The following is a 19,182-nucleotide window of genomic DNA, read 5'->3' as shown; positions in this document are numbered from 1 at the left end:
GCGCTTGTGGATCACCGTGGTCGTTTCACTGACATGAACACGAGGTGGTCAGGGAAGGTGCAAGATGCATGCATCTTCAGGAACACTGTCCTGTACAGAAAGCAGGGACTTTCTTTCCAGACCAGAAGATTCCAGTGGGGGATGTTGAAATGCCCATAGTAATCCTGGGAGCTGCAGCATATCCCTTTATCCCATGGCTCATGAAGCCCTACACGAGAAACCTGGACAGCAGCAAGGAGCACTTCAACAATAAGCTGAATAGGTGCAGAATGACCATAGAATGTGCCTGTGGCAGATGAAAAGCACGTTGGCGCTGCCTTTATGACACATTAGACCTAAATGAGGAAAATATTCCCATGGTCATAGAAGTTTGCTGTGTGTTCCATTATGTTTGTGAAACTAAGTGTGAAAAGTTTTCCCTGAGGTGGAGAGTGGAGTCAGATAGCCTGGTGGCTGATTTTGAGCAGCCAGATACCTGGGGTATTAGACGGGCACAATGGGGTGTGTGGGGGGGGTATTTGAATCAGGGAGGCTTTGAGGCACCATTTTGAAAATGAGCTCCAGCAATGTGTCTTTCTATACAGCACTCTGCCATGCTCTAACTTGCCGCCTTGCATGAAAATTTTGATGACTGCTTCCCGACCGTGATTTGTAGTCAACAAATGTTCCAGTTGCCATTGTGTATTAACTCCAGCAGCAACCACCATGTGTGGGAGACAAATGAAGATGGATTATTTTTTAGAGAGTATGTTACTAAATACAAATTAACAACACACAGAAAATGCTTGGTGGAAAAGGCCATCTCCTGAAGGAGACTCTCATAGCTGTGTGTAACTTAAGGTATCATTTTGTAAGCTGTGAAAAGGGGAGGAGTGAATGGGGGTACTGCGACAGGCTGGGAAGATGCAAGGAATGCGTGGGAGGAGTTTGGGGAGGGCATGAAAATCAGTTCTGTATAGGCTTCATGGGCGACTGAGCATGCGTGTGTTCTGCCTGCAGTGCAATTAGAGACTTCAACCTCTCTGTTTGCTCCTCCATCACTTTTGTCATCTGCTCCTGGCCCACTAAAATTCACTCCTTCCTCTTCTGCCTATCTATTTTATGATTTTCATTTACAGTCTATCCCCCCACCCTGTGTTCTTGTTTTTTGGCATCTGAGAATTGGAACACCTCTTGAAACATGTCTTCTTTGCTCCTCTTCAGTCACTTCCTTATCTGGTGTGTAGGGGCTTCCCCTGAAGGTCACATCTGCAGAAGCACAAGAAACAATAAACAGATGCATGATCGTTAGTGCACTCAGCATTGAATCATTATAGTAAAATACACCTCTTTCTCACTGTCCATTGGCAAGCACACAGATCAGCCAATTCCCTAAACATGAGTTTGGCTCTGGGCGGGGGTGCACTCAAGATGGGGGAAAGGGTCTTGGTGGTTTTCTAAGGGGATCACTGCAAACAACTCGGGGCAAAATTATAAATTCTGCCACCATTTTCCACAGACAGGTGTCATTGAAGCTGATATCTCACTCCTGAGGGTAAGCAAGGATGCAAGGGCGCATCCCTGCATGCATGTGGCTTCAGACTGGGTCCCTATTTTGTTTGCCTGTGTGCCGCTTTGGTGCCTGCACAAGTGATTGCCAATTGGAGGGGGAAAGTTTCCTACAATGGGGGAAGGAACAAAGCCGCTTTCCCAAGGAACTTTCAGCAGAGGATTGGTGAGTACCTCCAGGAAAGTTTCTTAGAGATTTCTCCAGAGGATTCCCGTGAAATCTTGCTGCACATTAACGCACTATTCCGCCCCACTGCATAGCTGCACAGGGGAATGCACAGCTAGTCTTGTACACTTCTATCCCTTAACCCAATTCTAGCACATAACAAAACAAAGGACAGCTCTACTTATGAACCAGCATCAACTCAAAAAGATTACTTATCTGGGCTCCCCTCTCCTGCATCATGCATGCCAGAGTTGGAGTGCTGGAACTGGCTTGAACCCTCCTGGGTCGAGAAGAGAACCTGACTCACCACGGTACCAGATGACCCTGTTGCCTGTCCCATCTCCTCTCCAACTCAACCTCCTTATCCACCTCTTTGTCCTCAGGGTTGATTCCACTGTCTCCTGTCTCCAGCCACCCTGAATTATCCACAGGGCGCTTGGCTGTGGAGGTGGGGTCACCGCTGAGGATGGCATTCAGCTCCTTATAGAAGCAGCAGGTCTTTGGCACAGCACCAAAGAGCGGCGGTTTGACTCCCCTGCCTTCTGGTACACCTGTCTCAGCTTCTTTATCTTCACATGGCACTGACGTGTGTCCCATTCATAGACATCATCCAACATGCCACAAGAAATCTGACCGTAGGCAACAAAGTTCCTATGGATGGAACGGAGCTGGGACTACACAGCCTCATCTTCCCACAGAGCCAGCAGATCTAACAACTCAGGTGTGCTCCAAGCGGGACAGTGTTTTCTGCATGGAGCCACCATGGTCAGCTGGGAAGATGCTATGTGGGCAGTCCACACCAAGCAAACAGGAAGTGGAATTTCAGAAAATCCCTTTAAAGGGGGAGGGCTGAGCCATCATGATGGACATTGTGGGACACCTCCTGGAGGCCATTTACAACCAAGTGCAGTATCTACACTGACATTTTGTCGACCTAAGTTTGCTGCAAAAAGTTCTACGCCTCTTGTCAAGGTGGTTTTACTTTGTTAGCAAAGCAGGAGAATATTTTCAGAGGAAGGAGCATTATTGTGTGTACACCTCCACTGTTTTGTCGATGAAAGCTGCCTTTTGTCAACAAAACTCTAGTATAGACAAGGCGTGACTTTCTCCCTTCCCTAGAATATTGCAACAAATGAACATCAAGATCTGTGGAAATAATGTGTTTAAAACAGGAAACAAACCCAGAATTTCCCTCTCACTTTTCAGGTTTGACAAGAACAGAGTAATTGTAAAGGATGAGTCAAACATGGATACAGGGTACAAGTTTTTCAATTAAAGTAAAATACTTGATAGGAAGAAATGCACTCAGCAGGGCATGTGATGGGCTTAATCTCTTTAAATTCTTTATTATAGCCGGGCTTCTGTTTGTCTTATTAGGCACTTGAATGGAGACATAAGATGAAGAGCATAGGTCTTTAATTGCTTATTGCTTCGAACATAGAAATACTTAACCTGAAAGGAATCAAATAAGATATTATTAGTTCAGGGTATATACCATTGTGACAAAAAACTCCACCACCACCACAACAGCAAAAAGCAGTAAAAGCAACTTGAAATAATGTGAAGTGGTAAAGAATATATAGAAAAAAGGCATGAATAAAAAAGATAAAGTACAATAAAAGAGCATAACCAGCCATCCTACTATACTGAACTGAAGGGTTTAGGTTCACATTAGCAAAGTGATAACATGATTTGAAAAGCTATACCTGTGAACATAAAGGAGGTACCTATCATGGAGTAGGGAAGAAGGACGGCAGAACTGGTGAGATGTAAAAGCTTTTTGCCTCCGCATAGCAATGTGTCTCAGCCCACAAATGTAAAGGGCGTACTGGTCTTAGCTTCTTGTGAATATTTGTCTTCCTCACAAAATCACCTCACCCTTAGCATAGGTAACAGGAAAGGGAAAGCTAGATGGGAGAGACAAGGTGGCAGGGGCGCTCCCACTTTTTACTGGCTGTAAGGACGAGCAACGGAGTGGAGGGGCAGGGTCTTGGGGAGAAGAGAAGTGGGGCCTCGGGGGAAGAGGTGGAATGAGGGTGGGGGCTTGGGGGAAGGGGCAGCATGGAGGGGTCATGGTGCCATAGTTCAGGCATCGGTGACACCCCCCCACCTCCCCGTTAGGAAGCTTCCGCTGCCCTGAAAGGTGGATAAGGTAATATCTTTTATTGGACCAACTTCTACTGGTGAGAGGGACAAGCTTTTGAGCTTACTGAGAGCTCTTCTCAGGTCTGGGAGATGTACTCAGAATGATACACTCCCCAGACCTGAAGAAGAGCTCTGTATAGCTCGAAAGCTTGTCTCTCACCAACGAAGTTGGTCCAATGAAAGGGATTACCTCACCCACCTTGTCTCTCTCATATCCAACATTGCAACAACACTGCATAGAGCTGCATGGAGCAGTTAGAACAGCATGGATCTATGCCATGCTTACCTATCAAAGCATCGCGATGACACTACACTTTCCAAAACACCAAAATTCAAAGAGCGTTTATTTGACTCCAGATACATTTATATATTCTGTATAAGCATTGCCAATTTTAATTGTGCACCTTGCTGCAATTGGCTTGCCATCTCTGGACACCTTGTCAATTTTGGTATATAGAATTTCACCCTCTAACGCTTCTATGTGTTGCAGGTATTGAAGCAGTATCCCCACAGGCTTTATGACGCGGGCCAACATGTCAACACAAGACCACCCTGTCACAGGTAAGACATGAAAAATATGAGTACACTGAGTGAATTTTGTTACTGGAGCAGCACAAGATTATTTAGGTCAAGTGTTTCTGTTGTCTTGGCCAAAAGCACTGCACTTCACTTCTCTCTCTAGTTAGGTGGTCTGGAGAATTAGTTCACACTTGGTGCTGTAATATGAAATATTCAGGAATTGATGGACTCCTCATGCTTCTTTGTTGATTTCCTTTGTTTCTTCTTTTAGAGAAATAAGCAAATTCAACTAAAAAACAAACAGATTTATCTGTGATGTCACTGGGCAGCTTTTCAACTACAGGGCAAACTCATTGCTGTGACTGTAGTGTGTACTTTGCAGGTTGTCTGACTCTCTAGCTCTTTCCATTTCTACTGTTGCACCATTTGTGAAAGGTGACGGATGACTCTGAACCTCAGACCTTGAATCCAAGCTTTTAGCTCGTCCTGTGTTTGCCTCATGGAGCTCAGAGTTCTGTTTCTCTCCTCTAAGCAGTCGTGAGAGACTGTCCCCTCCAACAGATTCATTTCCAATTAAGGCTGTTGCAAAAACAAGAAAGTTGTACTGGCAATTTGACAGAAATAGAAAATTGTACACTAGGTATAAAAATGAACTCATCGACAGGAATGCTAAGGAATGCCTGGGTAGGTGGGCACAAAGCTTAAGAGTATTGAATTAGATTTCTGACTTATATCCCAGTGTGACTTACCTCCGCAAGGCATTGTTAGCATTGTCCTATTCTCTCTCCAAGACTTTAATCCAAATTTTGCTACACCTTGAAACAGGGTTAAAATACAGTTCAGTTCCATCTACACTGGAAGATAAAACCCAGATATATCTACACTGCAAGCACAGGGAGTGATTATGGATTCTGTAGACATACTTATACTAGCTTTAATCTATCTAGTTTGAGTGTCAGTGCACTGAAGCCACAGCAACGCTTGCTTCAGCCATGCAAGTAATTTCCCAGGGATCCAAGCAGGCTTTAACCACCTGTGTTGAAGCATGTGCTGCCACAGCATTGCTGCTCTGGGACCCAAGCTAGTTGGATTAAAGTTAGCTCAGGCATGCCTACATAACCTTCCCTTGCACCCCATGATGGCAGTGTAGCTATACCCTATGTCTGGGGATTACTGTTCATAAACGACCACAGCAATGGTTCCCTCACCCCACCTAGCAATATTGTTAACCTATCCAACCATACTCTCAGCCCAGCAGAAGCAGCTGTTCTATCTCGGGGCCTCTCCTTCTGCCCCTCCACCCCCACGAACATGATACAGTTCTGTGGTGACCTAGAATCCTATTTTCGACGTCTCCGTCTCAAGGAATATTTCCAAAATACCTCTGAACAACATACTAATCCACAGAGGTCTCCCTGCCAACACTACAGAAAGAGGGATTCTAGATGGACTCCTCCTGAAGGTCGAAACAGCCAGACTGGACTTCTACATAGAGTGCTTCCGCCGACATGCACGGGCTGAAATTGTGGAAAAGCAGCATCACTTGCCCCATAACCTCAGCCATGCAGAACGCAATGCCATCCACAGCCTCAGAAACAACTCTGACATCATAATCAAAAAGGCTGACAAGGGAGGTGCTGTTGTCATCATGAATAGGTCGGAATATGAACAAGAGGCTGCTCGGCAGCTCTCCAACACGAGTTTCTACAAGCCATTACCCTATGATCCCACTGAGAGTTACCAAAAGCAACTACAGCATTTGCTCAAGAAACTTCCTGAAAAAGCACAAGATCAAATCCGCACAGACACACCCCTGGAACCCCGACCTGGGATATTCTATCTACTACCCAGGATCCATAAACCTGGAAATCCTGGGCGCCCCATCATCTCAGGCATTGGCACCCTGACAGCAGGATTGTCTGGCTATGTAGACTCCCTCCTCAGGCCCTACGCTACCAGCACTCCCAGCTACCTTCGAGACACCACTGACTTCCTGAGGAAACTTCAATCCATCGGTGATCTTCCTGATAACACCATCCTGGCTACTATGGATGTAGAAGCCCTCTACACCAACATTCCACACAAAGATGGACTACAAGCCGTCAAGAACACTATCCCCGATAATGTCACGGCTAACCTGGTGGCTGAACTTTGTGACTTTGTCCTTACCCATAACTATTTCACATTTGGGGACAATGTATACCTTCAGATCAGCGGCACTGCTATGGGTACCCGCATGGCCCCACAGTATGCCAACATTTTTATGGCTGATTTAGAACAACGCTTCCTCAGCTCTCGTCCCCTAAAGCCCCTACTCTACTTGCGCTATATTGATGACATCTTCATCATCTGGACCCATGGAAAAGAAGCCCTTGAGGAATTCCACCATGATTTCAACAATTTCCATCCCACCACCAACCTCAGCCTGGTCCAGTCCACACAAGAGATCCACTTCCTGGACACTACAGTGCTAATAAACAATGGCCACATAAACACCACCCTATACCGGAAACCTACTGACCGCTATTCCTACCTGCATGCCTCCAGCTTTCACCCTGACCACACCACACGATCCATCGTCTACAGCCAAGCTCTGCGATACAACCGCATTTGCTCCAACCCCTCAGACAGAGACAAACACCTACAAGATCTCTATCAAGCTTTCTTACAACTACAATACCCACCTGCAGAAGTAAAGAAACAGATTGATAGAGCTAGAAGAGTTCCCAGAAGTTACCTACTACAGGACAGGCCTAACAAAGAAAATAACAGAACGCCACTAGCGGTCACCTTCAGCCCCCAACTAAAACCCCTCCAACGCATTATTAAGGATCTACAACCTATCCTAAAGGATGACCCAACACTCTCACAAGTCTTGGGAGACAGGCCAGTCCTTGCCTACAGACAGCCCCGCAACCTGAAGCAAATACTCACCAACAACCACATACCACACAACAGAACCACTAACCCAGGAACTTATCCTTGCAACAAAGCCCGTTGCCAATTGTGCCCACATATCTATTCAGGGGACACCATCACAGGGCCTAATAACATCAGCCACACTATCAGAGGCTCGTTCACCTGCACATCCACCAATGTGATATATGCCATCATGTGCCAGCAATGCCCCTCTGCCATGTACATTGGTCAAACGGGACAGTCTCTACGTAAAAGAATAAATGGACACAAATCAGATGTCAAGAATTATAACATTCATAAACCAGTCGGAGAACACTTCAATCTCTCTGGTCACGCAATCACAGACATGAAGGTCGCTATCTTAAAACAAAAAAACTTCAAATCCAGACTCCAGCGAGAAACTGCTGAATTGGAATTCATTTGCAAATTGGATACTATTAATTTAGGCTTAAATAGAGACTGGGAGTGGCTAAGTCATTATGCAAGGTAGCCTGTTTCCTCTTGTTTTTTCCTACCCCCCTCCCCCCCCAGATGTTCTGGTTTAACTTGGATTTAAACTTGGAGAGTGGTCAGTTTAGATGAGCTATTGCCAGCAGGAGAGTGAGTTTGTGTGTGTATGGGGGTGGGGGGGATGTGAGAAAACCTGGATCTATGCCCGACTTGATTATGTAAAGAGTTGTCACTTTGGATGGGCTAGCACCAGCAGGAGAGTGAATTTGTGTGGGGGGGTGGAGGGTGAGAAAACCTGGATTTGTGCTGGAAATGGCCCACCTGTTGATCATTTTAGATAAGCTATTACCAGCAGGACAGTGGGGTGGGAGGAGGTATTGTTTCATATTCTCTGTGTGTATATAAAGTCTGCTGCAGTTTCCACGGTATACTTCTGATGAAGTGAGCTGTAGCTCACGAAAGCTCATGCTCAAATAAATTGGTTAGTCTCTAAGGTGCCACAAGTACTCCTTTTCTTTTTGCGAATACAGACTAACACGGCTGTTCCTCTGAAACCTGTTATAACATGGTTCTCATACAAAATTCAATGTCTACAGGGTCAGGATACCATGCTAGGGCCACATTTGCAACAACTGTGTTTCAGTGTGGCTGTAGCTAGTATGATTCTGATCCCACTTTGGTCAGAGTCTGAGAGTATGTGTACACTTTGAGCTGGAGCTGTAAATTCCAGCTTATGGAGACATACCTGCGCTAGCTCTGATCAAGTTAGTACGCTAAAAATAGAGTGTAGTCGCAATGGTGTGAGAGGCAAGAGGGGCCCTGATTACACACACAGTATCTCAAATGGTGATGTGCTCAGGATGGCTAGCCCCTGCCGTTGCTCACACCACCACGGTTCGCTCTGTTTTTAGTGTGCTAATTCAGTCAGAGCTAGCATGAGACTCTCTCCTCCAAACTGGAATTTTACACATCTAGCTCCCAGTGTAGACATGCCCTACATGAACTTAAATGGCTTCCAAGACATCGTGACCTAAATTTTCATCAGTGCCTCATTTTTTGGGTGCCCAAATTGAAACACGCCAAATCTGAGGGACCTTTCAAAATGTTGGCCTTCGTTTACACTACAGCTTCCACCAACTTACACTACAACATTCCACCCACGGAGCTGTACCCTTGATAGTCCAGCAGTATTAAAACTCCTAGTTTAGCCAAAGCCTGTATCTGAGGTGTGTATGTAAACCAAATTGTATTGGGTACCAGATAGTTTGAGTTTCCCATTCTGTATGGAATAAGTATTTTGGTCACCCTTCGTTGCAGCCAGACAGATCAGGTATTTCAGAGTTGTTTCTCTACTTTGACTGATGGGCACTCCCTTTCTCCCTCATTTGTTTCATGTAAATTTCATCACTGATTTAATTTTGTGCCCTTCACTCCTTATTTCCCCCTTCTTTGTTTTATGGAAGCTGATGAGGGGTGGGTTGTTGTTTTTTGTCTGTTTTAGTTGGTTTTAATTTTATTATGTAACAGAGGTGCCTAGCACTCCTCTGTTACATAATAAAAAATTTCCATTTTTAAGATTTGTATACATTTTTTCTTTCACCAGCTTTGTGAATTTACTCCATTAACTGCAAACTGATCTTTCAGACTTTCTTTACTGATAGCCACTTTCCTTGTCTTGCACCACTGAAATCTAGATGACTGAGCTGCTCCCGGTTATGAGACTGCTTTATATCTGTATATATGAAAACAGTTAATGGAGAAGGTGCAAGTAGACAGCACTCAGGAACATGTAGCATAGTTCCTAGTTCTTGTAGGACCAATAATGTTTGCGGCTGTGCACGGCAAATGGCTTCCTTTGTATAGCTCTTTATAGCTCGTCTTAATGCTGCCTGTTCCATTTATGTGTTTTTCATTCTAAAAGGATAGGTACCAGAAGAAATAATTTCTTTCGCTGTTTAATTCACAGTCATGGGGACAAAACTTCTCTCTTCTCTTTGGAGACCAAGCACTTGACAAGTAGTGGGAAAGTTGGGGACTCAAGCTTCTTTGGTTTAATATCGGGGATTTGAAAAGGATTTTCAGAGGTAATTTTGATTTGTAGAAATGCCCTGGCTTTGTCGAGGGTGGGGGGGGGGGGAATAGGGGCATGACATTCTATTTTAAAAGTATTCTTAGGTAGGCTCCAATCCTTTGAACAACCCTACACCCATGCAAAGAAGCTTGCAGAATCAGGGCTTCAGTTTCCTTGCCAAATAATCATTAGCTCTTCAAAAATATCAAGGGGATTTTTTTTTTTTTGCTTGCAGTTGGGTACTATGCAACATTCAAATACTCATTAACATAATTGTTCCTTCCAATTTGCACTCTCATTTGCACTATGTTAACAGCTACTTTTTCATCTTTATTCAAACAAATGCTGGCCTTTGCAACCAAGAATAAAATTAGTAGTAAGTGATAGCCCATTTTAATGAGGCCAAATTGTTATTTAACTTCAGATGTGTGCAATATTTTTTCTCTAAATCTCCTTTAATTCCTCACTGATATTAATTATATTCTGTCAGACATACGATGCTGAAATGCTTGCTCTTCCAGCAGAGTTCAAAATAGAATATTTTGCTAGTATGCCATATTAGCAAGGGGAAAAAAAGGAGACTTCTATCTAATTTTTTGCTAAAACATCTGATTAAAGAATATGAGATCACTGCCATTTAGATAGGCAGATTTGGCAGCTCTTTCATATTTACTGGAACTGTGATTATAAATCATAGTTGTATCTCTCTCAAAAAATGAGTGATCAGAATATGTATGTGTTAGCAGCTCAGACGTCAAAAAGAAACTTCTGTTATAACTGTTTGTTAGAAAATCGCCAGGTTTCTATTCCTTACTCTGCCTTTGCTCTGCACCTGATTCATTGTGTGACTTTGGGCAAGTCTTTGTGCCTCAATTCATCCCATTTTTATTTTAGATAGATAAATAGATATGTCACCCCTCTGAAGGCAATAGTAGCAGGGTTGCCAACCCTCCAGGCTTGTCCTTGAGTCTCCAGGAATTAAATATAAATCTCCAGGAGAGTGCTGAGAGCAACTTGGAAGATAAATCATAGGGCATTCTGAAAATGAATATTGAATGTTGAGTCCAATATATACAGTAGTCCAGCTGGTGTTTAAAATGCCATGACAATGTGCATTTGCTTGTCCAACAGTTGCACTGTGCATGCATTTCTTTACCTGTGTGGCTGCAGCTTTGTCACAACGTAAAGTCTGTGCACCATAACTGATATATGCACGCACACAGGCATGTCCGTCTTGTCTCTTTAGCCTATGCTACACTGCAATTGCCTTGCACTTTCAACAGAAATGGATTTTGGTGAGGGCTCTTTAAAACACAGCAGCTCCAAAAGTACCGTAAAAAAGAGAGAGTACTATTGTTGTTGCAATGATGAATAGTGTAAAGATCCTTGACTATAAAAAATTGGCTTTGCAAAGTCGATGACTTCACAGCAAAATGCATTCTGTGTGGTCAAGCATTTTCTGTTAAATAAACCTAATCCACGGATTTTTGCTGTATTTGTCCTTTTCTAATGGTATGCTATTTTATTTTCTGTATTTTTAAATAGTGGAATTAACTACAAACATACAAACATACACACAAACATTTAAACATGCATTAACAAGCAAAGTAACCTAAACCTGATCTCGCTATTTAAAAATAAGATTCACATTGCAAGGGGAGATTTTGCAATATTATTTACTTAAGCAATATGCTTAAAATGTGAGATGATAATCCATATGACTCTCATTATTTCCACCAAAGGCAAAATGATGGCTCTGTAGTGAATGAGTTTTAGAGTACAGTAGGTCAGTCATTAATGCCATTATGTCATGAGATGAAACCTTCTGGAAATAGATGCAAACAGAGTTGGCAACTCTAAGTAGCAGATATTGAGGACTTGCAAGTCAGTTTCTTGTCTCTCTTCCCATCTCTTTCCAGTATCTCCCCTCGGCCAGAGCCAATTCTAGCCACTGTTGCAGATGCTGGCTCCTTTCAGAGGTGTTTCTCTCTCCTCTTTCCAAAACAGTCAGTGCCATCTCTTCAAATGGTCTGTGCATGAGGGTATCACTCCATGTGCTAGTTACTGCTGTTGCAGGGAGAAAGCGTAGATTAAAAAACTATTCATGTGAGGGTGATCAGTATTGACCAATGGGATTCTTTAAAAAATTCCCTAGGTCTAATAAAAATATCTGGTGTATGTGTGCCAAAAGGGGAATAAAAGAGTGAGCAGCAAGCAAGGTGTGATATCTGCAAAATGAGCCAGTTGAGAGAAGAGTCTGTTGTTTAATTGGCCAAGTTAAACAAGATACAATTAGGACTAACTTGGTCCCCTAAGGTATCTTGGAACTCCCGGGGAGATTATGGGGAAGCTGTGGCTTTAACTGTATCTTGTTTAACTTGGCCGTTTCAAAGGTTTACACTTTTCTGACTTGGCTCTTGTTGTACATATCACAACTGCAAACTGCTGACTGGTCTTTCTCCTCCCCCCTCCATCTTTTTCTGTGTGTTAACTGTTCTGGATTAGATAACACTAGATTAAGAAAAAAATCAAATATCTAGAATTTATAACGTAACCAAATATTCTGAAAGATGATCCATGATGTCATGGAACCCTCCTGAAGTGTGTGCACCTTATGATCTTATCACTACCATTTACACTAACTGTAATGTTCTCTCTGACACTGTCTCTCCCTCCTATCTCTTCATCCCCACCTATGCAGGGCCGAGTAGTGAGCTGCTTCTAGCTGAAAAAGTTCACCCATCCCCATGATAGGTAGTGCTCCATATATGGTCAGAGATGTGTGTTACGTAAAATATGTCCATTGTGCTGTGGGTACCTCAGGCTCAGCCTTGCCTGAAAGTCATTTCTGTGGGATTGTGTCCCTGTAACTCTCTCTCTCTCTCTCTCTCTCTCTAGGGAGTGCTCCAGTAATTATACAGCTCACAAGTTACATATGCCGTAGGTGCTCTTGCTGAATGTGAGGGCAGACTCCTATACTACAAGCACAGGGCCTAGGTTAATTTTTGTGAGGAAACCGTGACTGAAAGTGGGAGGACTCTGGGGAAACATACAATGGATAGATAATGGGTTAAAAATACATTTATTTTTTAAAAGGATGATGACAAAGTGCAAACTAAGGCTAACATTAAATCAACCTGGAGGGAAGGGGGGCAGTGGGAGCTGCAGAGACGGTGCTGGGGGCGGGGTCAGCGCGCAGAGCCGCCGCCTCCCCACCCCAGGGGGCGCAGAGATGTGCTAGCAGCCAGCCGCTTCTGGGAGCGGCGTGGGGCCACAGCAGGAAGGCAGGCAGCCTGCCTGAGCCCCACTGCACTTCCAGACTTTTAGCAGCCCGGACATCGCGGTCCACTGGCAGGGGCTCCAGGATTGATGGTTTGGTGACCACTGCACTAGATGCATGTAGGAGATAGTGCTGGACTGGAAAGTACCGTGTTCTCATCTCAAGTGAACCGTGTGGAGTCTGTAAACTGTCCAAGACAAATAGTCAAAGTTCAAGATGTTTACAAGCTGATGGCACCAGAGGTTATAACTCTGGATTTTTCATTTTCCCCTGGTTTTCCTTGAACAAACAAATAAAAAAGACACCTCAGGGAAACAGAAATAGAAAGCCATTAAGATTATGAAACTGAGCATTCAAAAGTCAAAAGACATTCCAAAAGTTAAGCTTTCTTCTGCAATGCTAACTTGGCGCTGTAACACATACAGAATATTTTCTCTTCTTTTCTAGTCCTGTTTTCTAGTGTGACCAAAATTTGTGTTTTGGAGGGGCAAGTAAGATGTTGTTAGATTTTTCACTCTTAACAATCACGGTAGAAGGATGTGTGTCTGGGATGGTAAATTTTCATGGCAGTTCTCGAGGCAACTAAATCTGTACATAATACACAGTCACACTGTTATGTAAGAAGAACAGGAGTACTTGTGGCACCTTAGAGACTAACCAATTTATTTGAGCATGAGCTTTCGTGAGCTACAGCTCACTTCATCAGATGCATACCGTGGAAACTGCAGCAGACTTTATATACACACAGAGAATATGAAACAATACCTCCTCCCACCCCACTGTCCTGCTGGTAATAGCTTATCTAAAGTGATCAACAGGTGGGCCATTTCCAGCACAAATCCAGGTTTTCTCACCCTCCACCCCCCCACACAAATTCACTCTCCTGCTGGTGCTAGCCCATCCAAAGTGACAACTCTTTACATAATCAAGTTGGGCTATTTGTGCTGGAAATGGCCCACCTGATGATCACTTTAGATAAGCTATTATCAGCAGGACAGTGGGGTGGGAGGAGGTATTGTTTCATATTCTCTGTGTGTATATAAAGTCTGCTGCAGTTTCCACGGTATGCATCCGATGAAGTGAGCTGTAGCTCACAAAAGCTCATGCTCAAATCAATTGGTTAGTCTCTAGGGTGCCACAAGTACTCCTTTTCTTTTTGCGAATACAGACTGACACGGATGTTACTCTGAAACCTGTTATGTAAGAGTTACTCATTTGCCCCATTGGAAGTAGAGTTAATAGGATTGTTTCCTTACATATAGTATATAAATAATTTCAAACAGCAATATGTATATTCCCGCTATTTCAGCAGAACATTCCAGGGGCCAATATCTTCGTTTTTCAGTCAGTTTCAAAGTTGCAGCTCTTGCCTCCTTCATTGTCCCTCTGGTCTGAGGTAAAGTCGTGATCAGGACTTTGAACCTGACAAGAAAGGCTCCAAGCTGAAAGCCAGTGCTCTGAAACTGACAATGGGGGAAAGCTTTGAGTCGGATATTGGCGTTTATTGCTCTACTTTTTTGTTCTCCTGATTCACTGTAGCATGAAGACAGACAAAGGGAGAAGAAATGTGAAAGTGCTAGAATGATGCTGGGGGTCATAAAATCATCCCTTCAGAATATAGTCAAAGTGTATTACATAAGATTTCTTATCCTGTGGTGGATCCGTGATCCGTTTGACTCATCTATTTTATCTGCTGGCTATCTATTTCTGTTGAGCCAGTGCTGATCTGCTTGCCAGGACTGAACCTAACAATTTTGCAATATATAATCATTTTATTTACAAAATGCCCTTTCACCCACTTAGGCACTCAGGGTGTTGTGTACCTAGGGAATGAACACTTCATAGCTATTGTAGGCCAAGTACACTGGACTTCTTGCATTCCTCCATCGCCTTCCACCCACAAGCTCCTTATGTGCCTCACCCCCGTTGCCTCTCTATTTTAGGGACTGCCTGCAGTTTCTCCCACCTCCTCTCTCATGCCAGGGGCTCTTTGTGTCCCACATTATCCCTTTGCTACACACCAGAGGCTTTGAGTGACTCCCATGTCCCGGTCCCTCCATATCATTGTCCCCCTATTTCACCCCCCCTATGGCAGGGGCTCTGTGTGGTTCCCTTTCCCCCCATTCTCCCCAGGCTGGGGGGGTCTGTATACCTCTCCTTCCCCCCTCATCCTGTACCAGAGTCTTGTATTGTTTCCCCAAATGTCAAGGTCTCTGTGTGCCCCCCATTCCCCTCTTCACCTCAAATAAAGAATTGATTGGATGCAGCCTTCCAGATGTATTGCATGACAGACAATCAGAGAAGTGTTGAGTGTTAGCCTGTGCTTTGCTTGGTCAATTGTTTCATGCACAAAAAATAAGTGATCAAAGCATTATAATAATACTACACTTAAAAAAAACCCCAAGAGGAACCACTTTCAGCAAGACAGGACACAAAAAGGGGTTTTTATTTAAGAAACAGTTGAAGAGGAAGGTCTTACGTAAACATGGGCAGGGCCCCTTATTCTCTCCATTGCTCTCAAATTGCCAAAGCCCAAATGTGGGGTGCAGCGTGTGACCCAAAATGAGGGGGAGACACTCAAATTACATAAGGAGGAAACATTAAATGATTCAGGGGTCATAGCTGTTTCTGTGTTTACTTTCTCAATCTTGTGATCCTCTCTGTCTGATGTACAGTAACTGCTCGCTTAACGTTGTAGTTATGTTCCTGAAAAATGCGACTTTAAGCAAAACGATGTTAAGCGAATCCAATTTCCCCATAAGAATTAATGTAAATCGGGGGGTTAGGTTCCAGGGAAGTTTTTTCACCAGACAAAAGACTATATATATATATATATATATATACACACACATATACATATAATATGCCCACACCACACAGTATAAGTTTTAAATACTGGTACACAGCGATGATGATTGTGAAGCTTGGTTGAGGTGGTGGAGTCAGAGGGTGGGATATTTCCCAGGGGATGCCTTACTGCTAATTGATGAACTAGCAATTGGCTGAGCACTCAAGGGTTAACTCGTTGTTAATGTAGCCTCACACTCTACAAGGCAGCACGAATGGAGGGAGGGGAGACAGCATGGCAGACAGAGACACACACCGTGTGTGTGAAAGAGAGATGCACATTACTCCTTTAATTATGCTGACCCTACTCTAAGTACACTGCCTTTTTAAGCAGATCAGCAAGCTGAGATGGCAGCTGTTGCCAGGCAGCTCCCTCCATCCTGAGCCCCATCGTGTGTCCCCCCTGCTCTATGGAAGATGGGGTAAGTGGGCTGTAGGGGGGAGGGGGACAGCCTAACATTAGCCCCCTTCTTCCCCCCCACCCCAGCAAGCAGGAGGCTCCCAGGAGCAGCTCCAAGGCATAGGGCAGGAGCAGCACATGGCAGTGGGGGGAGGGACAGCTGAACTGCTGGCAATTGGTAGCCTGCTGGGTGGCTGCCGCACAGGGAACTTAGGGGAGCGGGGAGCTGCTAGGGGGCTGCGGGTCCACCCTGGTTCCAAGCCCCCACCAGCGAGCTGCAATGGGCTGCTCTTCCTGCAAGCAGTGGACAAAGCAGGCGGCTGCCAAAAGATGTTATAAGGGAGCATTGCACAACTTTAAACGAGTATGTTCCCTAATTGATCAGCAACGTAACAAAGAAACAACGTTAACCGGGATGACTTTAAGTGCGGAGTGCCTGTATATCATTTTCAACAATAAAAGTGAGAGGACAGAAAATGTATAGGATTGCAATGAGAGCACCTCCAGAGGGCTGAGCCCTATACATGATCATCCCCAGGCTTTGGGGACAGTTTGATTTTTATTTCATCTTTGCAGCTGGTTCCTATTTCTGTGTGTTGGGCCAAATTAAAATCACTGATACAAACAGCCCAAACTTGCAGAAAGTTCAGTTCTAGATCCAAACTTTGCAGTTCAGGCTCATTCTCTCCTTCCAAATATGAGAGTAAACATGGCTGTAAATAGGAGTTGGGGAAAAAGTTGTTCTAGGTGTCGTTTAAACGTGGGTAGCAGTGAGTGCTGCAGACTACAGCCCACGGCAAAAAACTGATCACCTGCTGAGTCACGTGGCGGTTGCTTCCCTGAATCAGCAGCAGTGTGTATCACTGTGCAAATACCTTTCGTGGAAGTCTTTAAGGGCTTGTCTGCACTTGAAACTTTTTTGGATTAACTTGCATTGTTGGGGGATAAACATCCACATACACAAGGGTTTGTTTTTCTTTTGTATTATCTGGCATTTCAATCTGCATTAATTAATCCACTTTGGAAGCAAAGTTACTCAAATTTGGAGTAAGTTATTCCACAGTAAAGTAGGTGTGGACACATTCCCATTTCAAACGAACTATTCTGCTTCTGGCAGTCCTCCCACTGCATTGCTGTGCACCAGGGTAGGCCTGTTTACCTGTCTGCCATCTCCTGCTCCAGGATCATCTTGACTTGATGTCCCCTCAGTTTAAATGCTGGTATACAGCCAGGTTAGCCCAAATTCAAACATCCAGATCCCATACCAATTATCCAGCAGCCATGCCCTGTGCTACTCCATAGCCTCATGCTGAGATCCTAGGCTTCCTTGCTTTCTGCAGAGAGCAGCTCCAGTCCCATCTTAACAGCAGTCCCCGGGATGCCAACATATACAAGTATCAGAGGGGTAGCCGTGTTAGTCTGTATCCACAAAAACAACGAGGAGTCCGGTGGCACCTTAAAGAATAACAGATTTATTTGAGCATAAGATTTTGTGGGTTAAAAACCCACTTATTTAGATGCGTCTGATGCATTCTTCGGATGCATCTGAAGAAGTGGGTTTTTTTACCCACGAAAGCTTATGCCCAAATAAATCTGTTAACAGGATATCAAACCATATGAAACAGGGGGGCACTCTTGAGGCCTGATCCAGGGCCCAAGCAAAGGAAAGGAGCTCTGACAAGGTTATATAACACCAGGAACAATAACGCTTCTAGCAGAAGTTGCAAGATTTGCATCTCTGAAGAGAGATGGGCCAGTTTTTTGCAAGGGGGGGGCACCACCAAACCCTGGCATGTTGTGGGTGAAAACACCCCGCAGATGCCAACCAGGTGTCCAGGACGCTACGCAGAAGGAGATTGACGTAGATAACCAGGAGCTCTTTGACTGGCAAAGCCCTGATGCAGGTCCTGGGGACAGTGCCAGAGATACAGGAGACCCCCAAATCCAAGATGGAGAACCAGCGCAACAGAACTGGGGAGGGGATCTCTTCCATTTTGTAAGTTACACTGACCTAAGCGCTGATGTGGACAGCGCTATGTCGGCAGGAGAGCTTTTCCCTTTGACATAACTATCGCTGCTTTCTGCCCTGCGGTAAGCTCTCTAGTGTAGCCATAGCCTCAGTGCATGTTGTACTGCAATCAGAGGTGTGACTGCAGTTTGGGAAGGCATACCCATGCTAGTTTTAATCTAGCTAGTGCAGCTAAAAATAGCAGTGAAGATATGATTGCATGGATCCCAGCAGGGGCTGTACAAGCCCGCCTGGAACGCACATGGCCAGCTTGTGCTGGGGTCCATGCTGTCCCGTCACTGCTGTGTTTAGTCATACTAACTAGATTAAAGCTAGCGTGGATATGTCTACTGTGACAAAGTTCCTCTTCTGCCTTGGTGGGTCTTGTGCTTATTGGCGGATTTGCTCGCCTCAGAGGTTCACGGCAGCACTCAGTTTGGCCGCTTTCGTGGCTCGAAAAATTCTGCCGTTCACTCAGTTAGCCTCATCACTGGCCAGCATGGGGAAAGGAAGAAGAACAATCCCTGCAGTCTCTGCTGATCCACCTAGTGGATCGGGAACAAGCCAGAGACCTTCTCCTCTGGTGGAACCCACAGTTCAGTTCAACTCCTCCGGTATCAAGTAGGGAGTTGGGGGAATGGAGGGATGGGGGGAACCCAGGCCCGCCCTCTACTCAGGGTTCCAGTCCAGGGCCCTGTGGATTGCAGCAACTTCCCCATGGCCTCCTCCCAACACCTTCTTTATTCTCACCACAGGACCTTCCTCCTGATGTCCGATAATGCTTGTACTTCTTAGTCGTCCACTAGTATGCCTACTCACTCTCAGCTTC

At 44.6% G+C, this 19,182-nt stretch overlaps 1 long non-coding RNA gene across 2 annotated transcripts in view; it reads left to right on the top strand.

The window, feature by feature from the left end:
* The window catches only part of LOC125630966 (uncharacterized), a 97,415-nt gene that overhangs the window by 45,203 nt on the left and 33,030 nt on the right, over window positions 1-19,182 (top strand). For both annotated transcript variants that reach the window (XR_007354838.2, XR_012666733.1), the window contains one exon: window positions 4,350-4,420. This is a non-coding gene — a long non-coding RNA (uncharacterized LOC125630966). The remainder of the gene's footprint in view (window positions 1-4,349; window positions 4,421-19,182) is intronic.

Source organism: Caretta caretta, chromosome 2, assembly GCF_965140235.1.
Source record: "Caretta caretta isolate rCarCar2 chromosome 2, rCarCar1.hap1, whole genome shotgun sequence".
Classification (NCBI taxonomy): Eukaryota; Metazoa; Chordata; order Testudines; family Cheloniidae; genus Caretta; species Caretta caretta.
The sequence above is the reverse complement of the archived record's forward strand: the minus strand, read 5'-3'. Positions and strand labels throughout refer to the sequence as shown.